This window comes from Thermobia domestica, chromosome 8 (genome assembly GCF_964235325.1).
Source record: "Thermobia domestica chromosome 8, izTheDome1.hap1.1, whole genome shotgun sequence".
Classification (NCBI taxonomy): Eukaryota; Metazoa; Arthropoda; class Insecta; order Zygentoma; family Lepismatidae; genus Thermobia; species Thermobia domestica.
The window spans coordinates 19061715-19074583 of record NC_137461.1 but is presented as its reverse complement, the minus strand read 5'-3'; the positions used below and the strand labels follow the sequence as shown (position 1 = coordinate 19074583).

Sequence of the window (12869 nt, the reverse complement as noted above, 5' to 3'; positions counted from 1 at the left end):
CATGGCTACTGCAAATGGACTGAGTTCATAGCTCAATACATGTTCTAAAGAAAGTTCTCAAGTTTTTGACAACCAAAAATCGTTGATAGAGAAGAGCAGGATCAATGGTTCTGTCTTTGTCAATTTTAATGCTGGACTCGTTGGCAAGGGTTTTTGCTTGGTCTTTTCTTTTAAATAATACATTAAAATTCGTTTTCCAATTATATTTTGTACAATATTTTTCCTGATCATCTGTGAATTATGCACATTGACACCCTCTTTGGCAATTACACCCGTAACAATATTTCTCAAAGAAGAGTCTGTGAGAATGGCATAAAGGTTACAAGTTTTTCTTTAATCTTCTCCAAGTCTCAGTGATTTCTTTTCATCCTTGACAATGTTGTTCCTCGATGCTGATGACTGGTTGTATATGTAAGACCATTGAATTCCTGCATGGCATCGTGATATTGAGATGAGATAGGTGTGGACATTGTCCACAAAGTACGCACTTCTTCAGTCATGCCACTTCCGTAGATCAACCTGTTATTACTCTTTAAGGATCTCATTAATGTCTGCTCGATTACTAGATCTGAACTAAGGCCTGCCCAGAACTGGTTACTGCGGCGAATCACATGGAATCCCTTGGCAAATGCAGTATATACATCAAGATGCGGCTCTGCAGTTGACTCATTTCTTGCAGGTAGTTATAGTGTCCAGCAGCAGCAAATATTGGCAGACAGTCTAATACCGCTTGCAGGCGCATCATCCAGGACCCTGTGCGATCTGCTTTGACGAGTGATCGGGCAAACTGCAACATTTTCTGATAGTTTGCCCAAAGTAAACCTGTTTCTAACCTGTGGCCAAATTCTGTCTTTCTTGTGACCATAATTTTCTTTATTTCGATCAGCGTATCCGACTTTATGTCACTTTCGATTGTAATCTGTTTCAATATCATTGATGAATATAGCGTTTCTGCTTCATTCACTAGTGACAAATTGTGCGCTGTTTTTTCTAGATCTGAGACAATTAGAAAGTTGAGACATCTGTCTAACAAGAGATGTCCACGTAAAGCCCTCTGTACTGGTTTCCCGGTCATCATACTTTATATTTTACCTACAAAATACCATTTAACAATCTTTACAGGAAATCAGGTATGAAAGAAAGGGTTCATCGTCATTATTTTCTAGATAAGATCGAACTTTGAAGAATGCTTGCTCTTAATCTTTGTTTTTGGGTCGGCCAGATCTACTGCGTTTCGCCTCTTAGTATTTATGGAACTGTAGCAGTATGCAAAGCTCAGAACGAAAATTACTGCTACAAGAGTGATGGTAAACACAGCCAGCGGCGTGCAGGTAATGTCCATAGTATTCTATTCTTCCTTTCACGATACTCACCCATTCATCTGAACGACTATTACAACACTCAATAATACTGTTCACAATTACTTCTGTTTTCACATAACTAATACCAGCACTTCCTGGTGTGACTGTAATACCGCAGAAGAGACAATTTATTTGGCTGTTAGAAGGATCTTAAGAGATCCTAGCACGTCTCTTTGGTGGTTTGTCTTTTTTGTTGTTTACTTTTAATGTCTTTTGTGTTGCTGTTGCAGTGTAATCTTATCCAGTGCGCTTCAAAGGGCATAAAGCTTTAGAAAAGGAAATTTTAGGGGGAATTTTTCCGAATTATCCACAATTTCCCTTTCCACGTGCATCATGGACGCATGGGAATGATACCAATAGGAAAGCTTGCTTCATTCTAAAAACAATAAGTCACGAATGATAATACCCAGATTAATAGTACTGTGTTACAAACCTTTATGTTCTGTCCTATTTATTATCTACTTATATATTTGGTTAGATATATTCACAGAGTAGGATATTGGTAAATATTTTATTCTGTCGTAACTACTAAAGATTTCACAATGTAATTTGGCACGTACATAGTCTATATCTCATAGTACTTCTCTAGGAAGGTTTGGGCCATGTATTCTTATCTGGAGCCGCTTCAGAGGGCGCAAAACTTTAGAAAAGGGATTTTTAAGAGGGAAATTTCTCAAATTATTCTCAATTTCCCTTTCCACGTAGGTCATGCACACATTTGGATGGCACCACTTGAAAGCTTGTTTTATTCTGAAGAGAATGATGAACGAACCATAATCCTAGGATAAATAGTGATGATTCAGTAGCTACTTGAATGAAAGCCTAAAATTGTAAAAGAGCTAACAACCATTTTGGACGCCATCTTGAAAATTGGGTCTTTCCCGTGGTCAAATTTTGGTAAACTTTTAATATGTTATTGAGCACATTTGATACTACAAAAAACCGTTGAGAAACCTTTTGTAGGAATTTTTTGAGGGTTAGGTAGGTTTTTTCATATCTGCAGCCGCCTATTAAATTTGACATGTTGGTACGAATATCTAGCTGCCTATTAAAAAAGTAAGTTGAGAACTACCCAATCTTGGTTCAAAGTTTTAACAAATAAAGTTTAAACTCTTAACTCATTAAAGATGTTTTGAACCAAATTCATTCGTTGGTTCAAATTTATATTATTATTATTATTATTATTATTATTATTATTATTTTGCATTTGGTTCACAAATTACGAACCAACGATCTGAAACAATCTAAGTCGGAACAGTTTCCATTTCCTGCTCAAAAGATGAACAAATCTGTTTGATTTTAAATTTTCAATTTTCTCAGTATAAAGATCCTGTCGCATTGTATGTTTTTAAATATTCATGGTTCTTATATATAATGCATAAGGCATATTTCATTGTAAGAAAGCATACTTATAAAGATGTAAGCGGAAAGTACGTTAAAAAAAAAAAAAAAAAAAAAAAAGCAAAAGCAAAAAAAACTAAACAAACATGTATGTTATGGAAGATACGAAACTGAAACCAAAAACAATCAAATATTAACTAATTTCGAAGCTGTAGTAGTCGAATTGAACCCACTGTTGATCAAATGTAACCCTCTACCCTTCCATTCAACCAACATTTGGGATTTTTTTTTTTTTTTTTTTTTTTTTTTTTTTTTTTTTTAGCAAATTTATTTATTTTGAACTACTGGTTTGTTTAAATTTCACTACGTGCAGGTTAACAAATACTAGAGCTGCTTACTAAAAACGTATTGAAACTACTAAGTCTTAATTCAAATTTTGAACAGATAACGTTTAGAAGCTTTAACCATTAATCTTCTTGAACCAAATCTGATTGATTGTTTAAATTTATTTTTTTGATTACATCTGGTTATTAAAAAAAAAGTACCAGTTTCGAAATATTATTTTAAAAGATCGAGATCAAATTCAGCACATGTATTCTTCATACTGTACAATTAAATACTGTAATATTAGCGAGTTCCTATGCGCCCCCGCTATATATATTAGTATATATTAGTGAAAAAAGATAAAAAAAAAAAAAAAAAAAACGGAAAATATAAACAGTTTGGTGTTTTATTCAATATACACAGTAAATATGTTCAACGGATACATTCATCCAACTTGCTGACTGTACATACAATGAGAAACGATAGCGATCCTGGACAGTGTTGCAAAACAAACACACACACACACACACATACCAAAAAAAAATGTGTGAGATTTTATTTACTACATTGTGTCCAAGTGAGACTGGCTGATAGATGGATCGAAAACATTTTCTGTCATGTTCCTATTATTTCCTCCACAGATTGTACTTTGGTATTGTGTCTATAAATTGTGACTTGTTACACATTCTGCCTGCGAAGGTTGTTCTTCAATAGCGTCTGCCATTAGAAAGTTACAGATAGATGTTATTCTCCCTTCGTTTGCAGAATGTACAACATAAAACGAATGATTAATTATATTTCATTAATCTTTTTTTTTCTTTCTTTTTACATGCGTTTTCGCGACTGACATGCTCACCGAAGGCTATGTCAGCTCGACCCTGGTTGTCATGTTTATCTCCCTTTTTAACTTTGGTCTCCAATTCAACTGTTTTTTTGTAGGAGAATGCGATCCTTGTCCTCCCTCGAGCGTTTCTTGGAGGGTCCCCAATATAGTCCTGCATTTCCTTCAATTTCACCCCTCCGTTGAACAGAAATGAGGGATAGGAATGATTCATTACCCACTTTGGAGCCTGCTTCAGCACTCTCAAGAATGAGCTCTTCTTCTACCTCAGTATTATCTTCTGTAATTGTCTGTGGGTTGTCTTCGTCTTGGGAGTCGTCAGGAACACTATTCTGTAAAGAAGATAAATAATTGTATTTATTTATAAATGTTTCAGATATAGAACTATGTCCATTTTACACTGAAACAATGTAACAAAGTATAGAAGAAACAACAACAAAAAATATATATGTATAAAATATGTAACACATTTACAGAGCCTTTGGTTTGTTTCTAAAATGCTTTTTAGAGTCACAAATATCAACATCTAGCAATAAACTAGATCAACATCTAGAATGATGCCAGCCTAAAGTATAAAACACGCTGTACAATTGATAGTCTAGGTGTTACACATGTTGGTAACGTATGACTGCGAGTAAAGCGAGAAGGTACACGAAAATTAAGAACAGAAACCAATAATTGGGAGTCAATATTTCCATTGATAATTTTATGGAGAAGCAGCAAGTCTGCAACCCAGTCTGAAGCAGCAAGTTTTATTAGTAATCATTGGACAATACCAGCGTGAGAATTGTTATAGAAGCTAAGGAGAATACAATGAGGCCCGACAGAAACATCTATTGTGCTGCCAAAATGTCTTGAGCCGTGGCAAAAATGCGAACTAAAGCTCACACACCCACGCGTTGAGCCAATAAGGGTTCAGCTGTTCAGAGAAAGCGAGTGGAATTCCTTCAGCCAATAGCAGCGCTTGCAACGGAAGACTAGGGATCAAGTCACTGTGGTATATCTTTAGTCATTTTAAGAGGACCAATGCTTCATTTGGTGTCTTTTCAGATCAAAATGCGTTCGGGGGGAAGGAAAATCCCTTTGTCTTCCGACAACAATATAAAACAAAAACAGTATAAATAACACAACAAAACTTTGTGCGGCAACCCGACAACATTGCACCCTCAGAATATATTCTCTGTAGAGCACAAGACACGAAACTGGCAAAATTTCATGGATAGAAGTTGACGATCGAGATATTCTCCTGCTCTATTGGGTGATGAAATCGATTGATTTAGGTCAAGCACCACGAGCGCTCACGATCTCTATAGAATTAAAACATCGAAATTGAGTGTAGTGTTTGCCGATCTCCAATATTTCTGCATGTCTTTAAACCGGTTCGCGAGTATTGGAAGGCTGAAAACCACAGGTGTAAAGTGTTACCCCAGCAATGGCAAGATGTATAACGGACTGCTCAGGGTTTAAATGTTATGCAATGATTTCGCTTCTCATTTCATAATAATTAGTGTATCATCGTTACAAAAAGAATATTTCAATTGTAATACGATAAAACTTTACCGTGTAGATATGATTATAATAAAATTAAGTGAAGTACGCGCATTTCGAAGGTAAATGCATATAAAACCAAACAACTTGACGTAGCAGCCCATTTGCGAGCCTAAGCCTGCTCCAGCGCCATCTGCTAGTGATCGGCTGAACTACGTCCAAACTAGCGCCAAGCACGTGCTCACCGTGCTCTGCCACGCCCTCTCACTAATACTTTTTTATTTTTATTTATTTTTTAAAAAGGCTTCAAGCACTGTTGAAGAATGGCTACCAGCAGCAGATGAATTCAACAAGATGTGGAGCCATTGATGGAAAACGCATGCTTATTCGGGCACCCTCCTAATAGTGGATCAGTGTTTTTCAGCTATAGCCAATCATTTTTGTCTTGCTGGCACTGATAAATGCAGACTATGAATTTCTGTACATTGATGTCGGCACTAATGGCAGAATATATGATAGAGGAGTATTTGCGAAAAGATCATTAAATAATGAATTAAGGAGTGTGATTCTCCACTTAATCCTTCAAAATCTCTACCTGGCGGATCTAACAGTATTCTTTTGTGTTATTGTGATGAATTGTACACTGGGAAATTCATCTACAGCCATAAAATTTATACATAATAAATGTTCGAAACACACCAAGTTGGAGCACTATGTAATACAGCAGTTTTAGTTTTATTATATATACGAGGGGAAATCCAAAAGAAACCGGACTAAAGGCGTAGTAGAGAGTTCTTCCGCTAGATGAGTCTAGTGGAGTTCTTCCCAAATCAGTTGCTCACGTGGCGTCTGTGTAGGAAATTAATGTTTGATCGTAATGCTGTTCTTCTCAACAGTTTCTCGTTTACTGCCTGCGAAATCGTTGTGGCAGATTTAATAGAACAAAGAGTGTGTTTGAAATTTTGCTTCCTATTTGAAAAGTCGGCAACGGAAGCTTACGAAATGTTTCAACAGGCTTTCAAGAAGGATGCTATGTTCCGCACGCAAGTTTATAAGGAGTGGTTTGGGCGCTTTAAACGTGATGAGATGAATATTGAAGATGGTGCTCGTTCTGACGCCCTTCATTATCTCGAAACGAAGAAAAACATTGAAAAAATTCGCCAAAAAATCAACAAGGATTGTTGTTTCACGATCTGCGAAATTTTAGAACAGACAGAAGCGAGTTGCAGCTCATGCTAGCAAATCTTGCCGAAGGATTTGCAAATGAGACGTGTTGCCACTAAGTTTGTTCCTCGCCTGCTCACAAAGGATCAACAAAGAATTCGTCTGAATTTGAGCCAGAACTTGAAAAACCAGACTGAAAGTGACACAAACTTTTTGATCAAGAGACTTTTGACTTTTTTTCTGTTCTCGAGAATGAAAAAAAAAAATCTAAAAGGGAAGCGTTTCGACGAAGCGGAAGCTGTAAAAAGAGCTTCGCAGAGGGCGCTAGAGTTCCAGAGGAGCTTCAAACAGTAGAAAAGAAGAGTGGAGAAGTGCATTGCATCTAATGAAGAGTACTTTGAAGGAGACTGAAAGATTTTTAAAAAAAAAAAAAAAAAAGAACGGAAGTCCGGTTTCTTTTGGGTCCTCCCTCGCAGTACATCAAACACTAGTCATAATCCAGTTGTTTCCTTGAAATTTAAAAGAGTGAAAAATTGAGACTTTAATTGTTGTGATTCAATCAGTCGAGGAAACGCTTGATGACGCAATAAATTGTATTGTATTTAAACACTCAAAAAGCTAGAGACACTGGAATGAAAACTAGGGAACACGGAAACAAACAATTCAAACAACCGGTCTCATAAAACAGTAATAACTTTTAGACTAACACAGGAAATGAAGGGATTTTTTGAGAAGCAATATATCTGCACTTTTTTTTTTTTTTTCAGATGATCATCGAGCGAGATTTTAAGACAGTGCATATGACGTCATTACATGAAGATTTTGATTTATAGTAACGAAAGCTGGTGAAGTAGGAAATGAATCGCGGATGCAACATGTTCAGTGCAACATATGGTCTCACGAACGTAATTCTGATACGTCAAAGCATAATTTGCAACATTATTAACCAGGACCTGGATCTTATTGACAAACCAAAGCAAGCCATAGGGCACAATAGCCCGATGTGGGCTAGGCTCAGCCACCACTTTCAAGGGGTGCAAGTGGCAACGTACCGCTATTTTTTAAAGTCGTTCTATACTTCTGTACACTGGTTTGGTCCCCTGGGTTGCTCCCGGTATTTACTTTCCGAGGCTAGGTTGATCTTCGGAACATTTCACTTACCGGTATTGGAATCTAGGATCGTTGGACTATCAGTGGGATGATTTACGAACTCAGCTACAGGTCAGACCGATCTTGTTGATTTTTTGTACTGCAAACAAGGGAAGTGCATTAGCATTAGAAACTAACTACCTGTTTTTTTTTTTTTTTTTTTTTTTTTTTTAATAAAAAAAGAAAGATAAACGAAAGTGTTCTTATCAGCCAAAATTGGAATATTTCTTGCTGCTTTCTGAACTTTATTACGATAATATGTATATGTTACTATGGACAACGGTCCGTAATATGTGTTATATTTCTTCTGGGGCCAGATCTACCTATTTATGTTATATTTACCAGACATAAATATCTATACTATACATAGTTAGTTTAGAACATAAAGCATACGTCATTGTGAAGATGGGTATATTCGTTTAAAAAGAAGATATTTTGTAAAAATTAAGAAGGTAAATGATAAAGTATTTACGCAAAATATATACATTCGCATATATCGTATTCTGTGTTGTCATTTTGAACAGTTAACAGTTAGGATCACTTTAACGTGATTCGCTAGTTAACTGTTCAAAATCACGAAGTTTCAACTAAATTAAACGTTATAATTTTCTGAATAATTGTGTGGAAAATTTACAGTTCTAGAAAGTAAATGAGTGTCTGTCTAATGATGTGAAAATGTTACCCGAAAATTTGTAATATTCCAAAAACCGAATATTGAATGCAATAAAAGATACATTTGAAAAATTGAAACCATTTTCTGTGAATTTTTAAGTAGTTTACAAGAAAATTAGTGTCATTTTCTAGGGCATTCTCAAGTTAATTTTATTTTTCTATTTGGTCTAGGAATTAATTCGTGCGGTTGGTACGCACACATTGAAGCTGTAGTACAAACACAAAATACATAAATACCTTAAGAAAAATATTGTCCATCGCTAGCCACCACTTTCGCCCATCTGTCAGGCAATGTACGGATTCCGTGGCGAAAGAAGTCCTCAACCTTGGAAGCGATCCAGTCAGAGACCCATCTTTCGATATCTTCTGAAGAAGTAAACCGCTGTCCAATCAAATCGTTGTTCATGCAATCGAACAAGTAGTAGTCCGAAGGAGCAACGTCTGGTGAATACGGCGGGTGGGGTAAAACTCCCATCCGACATTTTCTAAATATGTTTTGACCGGTTTTGCGACATGTGGGCGAGCGTTATCATGTTGAACAATAAGTTTATCATGTCTGTTCTCCCATTCTGGTCGTGTTCTGGCCAGAGCTTGCTTCAAACGCATTAATTGTCGTCGATAACGTTCTCCATTCATAGTTTCACCCGGTTGCAGCAGCTCATAGTACACCACACCTTTCATATCCCACCATATGCACAGCATAACCTTTGCACAGTGAATATCTCGTTTTGGTTGTGATGGACCTGGTTCACCTGGTTTCACCCAGGCCTTTTTTCGTTTAGGGTTCTCGTAATGGATCCACTTCTCATCACCCGTAATAATTCGATGCAGAAACCCCTTTCTGCTCTGTCGTTGAAGCAGCAATTCGCAAATGGTTTTTCGTCTTTCAACGTCTCTGTCTTTCAATTCATGTGGAACCCAATGTGACATCTTTTGAATCATTCCCATGGCTTTCAAGCGTTTGGAGACTGTTGTTTGATCAACGCCTAATGCTGCTGCAAGTTGTTCCTGCGTTTGACACGAATCCTGCTCGAGCAATGCTGTCAATTCTTCGTCTTGACATTTTTTTGGCTTTCCAGCTCGCTCTTGGTCTGCCAAGCCGAAATCACCACTTCTAAACCGTGCAAACCACTTCTGACACGTTCGCTCAGCTAGAGCATGGTCACCATACACTTCCACCAAAATACGATGACTTTCAGTCGCACTTTTCTGCATGTTAAAGTAATGCAGCAGGACACCCCGCAAAAACACTTTATCAGGCACAAATTGCGCCATGTTCACTTAACTACAAACTGGTGTTGTTGACGCTTTAATCCACTGCCCTATACTACGAACGATACGCGATGACAGGGGTTTGCAACACATGTGTGGATACACGGAACTGTGGGACGCTCCGTTCGTTGCGCCATCTCTTGTCCACCCGCACGAATTAATTCCTAGACCAAATAGATCGTTGTAAAGTAAACTTTAGATCAACAAGATCCGGGAAATTCTTAATAATTGTATTCTGAATTCAGGTATCACTCCGGTCAGGCAGAAATTTAAAAAGCGAGATACGTTGGAACCAATAGCATATATAGAGGTAGTATTCCATATAACTCTTCGTATTCCATGATTCTATTTATTTTCTCCGTTATTATTTATTTATTTTTCTAAGAAATTGCAGAGTTTACGTTGACTATCAGTCAACTGTATACTGACAGAAAAAAAGTTTTTTTTTTTTTTTTTTTTTAAATTTATAAAATCCACAGAAGCAAAATTTAGCAGAATTCTGTACCGTACACAATCTTATCCGTACCAGGCTACGTACAGGCTTGTTGCTTAGCCAGGACCAATCGATACAGCCGCAAATAGACGGAAATCATATGTGTCGTCCGTCGGCATAAACATAGGGGAAGACAATTAAGTACTTAGCAGTATATATATATATATATATATATATATATATATATATATATATATATATATATATATATATATATATATATTAACAGAACACGCGAACAACGATAAGAGTATGTATTGTAAAGTTTTCTATCTTTTAGGGTAGAGCTAAAAGATGGTACACGGGAGTTTGGACTTTCCCATCACCTTTCATTATAGAAGTTTTTCCCTTGCGTACAAAATATTATAAATAAGTACAAGTTCCTCTAACTATTTGGAGGTTTGTTGGCGAAGTTTAAAGGAGCTCAATCACCATGCGTCTTAGGGTGTATAGGAAAGATGCCATTCAATGACCGGGCGTCTTAAAGAGGGGAGTTGGAATTTTCAAAGACCGAGCATCTTAGAGAATTTGGTAATTAGGTGCCTCTAAATGACCGAGTGTCTTAGAGAGGTAGAAAGGAGCTCAATGACCAGGCGTTGAGTTGAGTTGATTTTGAGTTTAACGTCGCGTTTAGCAGCGAGGCTATATGAGACGTGGACCTACTGGTTAACGTGAAATTCGAATCCCCGCCAGGATTGAATCCGGGTCTCCCACGCCAAAGGCGCGTACGCTAACCGCTTAGCCACGAAGGAGCTCTCAATAACCAGGCATCTTACAAGGGAACTTGTTCTAGTGTCACACGAAATGAGGAAAGAGACTATGGTCAGTCGATTTGTGTTAGTGAACAAGAAAATCCATAGGCGAGAAAAACCCTCAATCGCAACCATTCCATATTTATAGGGGGAGAGGGAGTAGGGGCACTGCCAACACAACACGTTGTGGAGTTGTGGATAATGAGACGAAATATGGAGGGAGTTCGATGAAAATATGCATAGAAGCGCAGTTAATCATACACTACAATGTAACATTACATTCGACAATATCCTGACAAGTGAGGGCAGAGGCGTAGCACGTAACGACAGAGGAGGGGCGGGTAAGCGCAAGTAAAAATGGTCATATAATTGAGGAAAACGGAGAAGCAAGACGTCAAGAGAATGGTACAGTAATAAAACATAGTCAAGTAATCAACCACTAACTATAAAACAGCCCGTAGACGACACCGTGAAACAGAAATGGAAGAAAGAGAGCTATGGAAGGGATTGTCCGTAGGATCTGGACCTTTTTCCTTCTTAACGTCCGATGTGGATAAACTATTGTATGCATGTAGGCATTCAATTTCATATGCTTGGTTATGATGATGATAACATAAATGACAACAATATACGCCCTTGTGTGAATGCACTGCAAAATCCAATACACCACACTATGCATTGAAATATCAGTTCAGGAAGGAAGGGACCAGTAGGCCTACTTGACCATGTCCATGATATATTACTATGCTATTCCCCCTAAGTCCGGCTCGTATGTTTTCATAGCTTTTATGGAACTTTTCCCCTACGCTATACTCCACGCTTATACGCCCTCCTCCCCTGTGTTACGTGCTACGCCTCTCCTCTCACTTGCCAGAGTGTTGTCGAATGTAATGTCACATTGTCGTATATGTTTAACTGCATTTCTATGCAAATTTTCATCGAACCCGCTCCATATTTCGTCTCATCCACAACGTGTTGTGTTGGCAGTGCCCCTACTCCCCCCCCCCCCCCATAAGTGTGGAACGGTTGCGATCGAGGGTTTTTCCCGCATATGGATTTTCGTGTTCACTAACACAAATCAATTGACGATAGTCTCGTTTCACATTTCGTGTGACACCAAAAAAATGTCCCTTGTTAGAGTGTATACGAAGAGTAGCTCTCAATGACGTCTTAAAGAGTTGACGGTTTGATAAATCGGGAGAGATTGATGTCTTCTGTGGTGTGCTCCTCTTTTATCCTAAAATTTCGGCTACCTTCGTTGATCTTCGTTACTTGCCGACCGTTGGTGATGGTGGACGATGCCCTCTTCGTGGATATTGTCTGTGGAGTGTTTACATCTAGCACGTGGTGCAGAAACACATGGTTGCATCTAGCATGATGTGAAATCACGAGGAACCTTACAGTATGCAACAACTAAGCTGACCTGACTATAACGTAGTTACGATCTCTCCACTGATCTAGTACGATACGTCTACACATGTATTGTTAAGCTATCAATAAACATAAATAAATAAAAAATGATTTTAAAAAGTGGCTTGCACGTGTGCCTTTGGTGTTCGTGGTCTCGGGTTCGATTCCCGGTGGAAGAGCACAAAAATATTAATTTCATATGATTCCCTTTCATTAATCATTCGTCCCCATTGTCTGAAGGGAATAACAATAAAACATTAAGTTAAAAAGAATTATTTCATTTCTTCATTTTCGAATACAGACTGCAGTCCTCCTGCTGTGGCTGTAGTAACACCAGGAAAGCCTCTTGCAGCCAGAATCTTCTAAATGCATTCGCTTTTTTTCTCTGTGTACGTGATAGGCAATCACATTGCTCGTAAACTTATGTATCAATTCAGTATTTCAAATATGTGCTTACAAAGTAATTTCGGCAACACAAGATTATATTCTTTCTTGATGTTAATAACAGGCTTTTCAATGCAAATTAAAAAAAAAAAAAAAGAAAAAAAGAAATATAGGAAATCACGACGAAAAAATATAGGAGGTTTCGTGAAGCTGTGAAA

At 37.6% G+C, this 12869-nt stretch overlaps 1 protein-coding gene and 1 long non-coding RNA gene across 4 annotated transcripts in view; one reads left to right on the top strand and one right to left on the bottom strand.

The window, feature by feature from the left end:
• Positions 1-12869, top strand: part of LOC145692750 (uncharacterized) — a 161783-nt gene that overhangs the window by 87465 nt on the left and 61449 nt on the right. The gene's annotated exons all lie outside the window — the stretch shown is intronic.
• The window catches only part of Coq5 (ubiquinone biosynthesis protein COQ3, mitochondrial), a 383113-nt gene that overhangs the window by 333526 nt on the left and 36718 nt on the right, over positions 1-12869 (bottom strand). For 2 of the 3 annotated variants that reach the window (XR_014132632.1, XR_014132633.1), the window contains exon 7: positions 3432-4199. The exons of the other annotated variant lie outside the window; for it this stretch is intronic. The gene's annotated coding sequence lies outside the window, so the exon portion shown is untranslated. Of the gene's footprint in view, positions 1-3431; positions 4200-12869 lie in introns of those variants that run through there. 3 annotated transcript variants of the gene reach the window in all.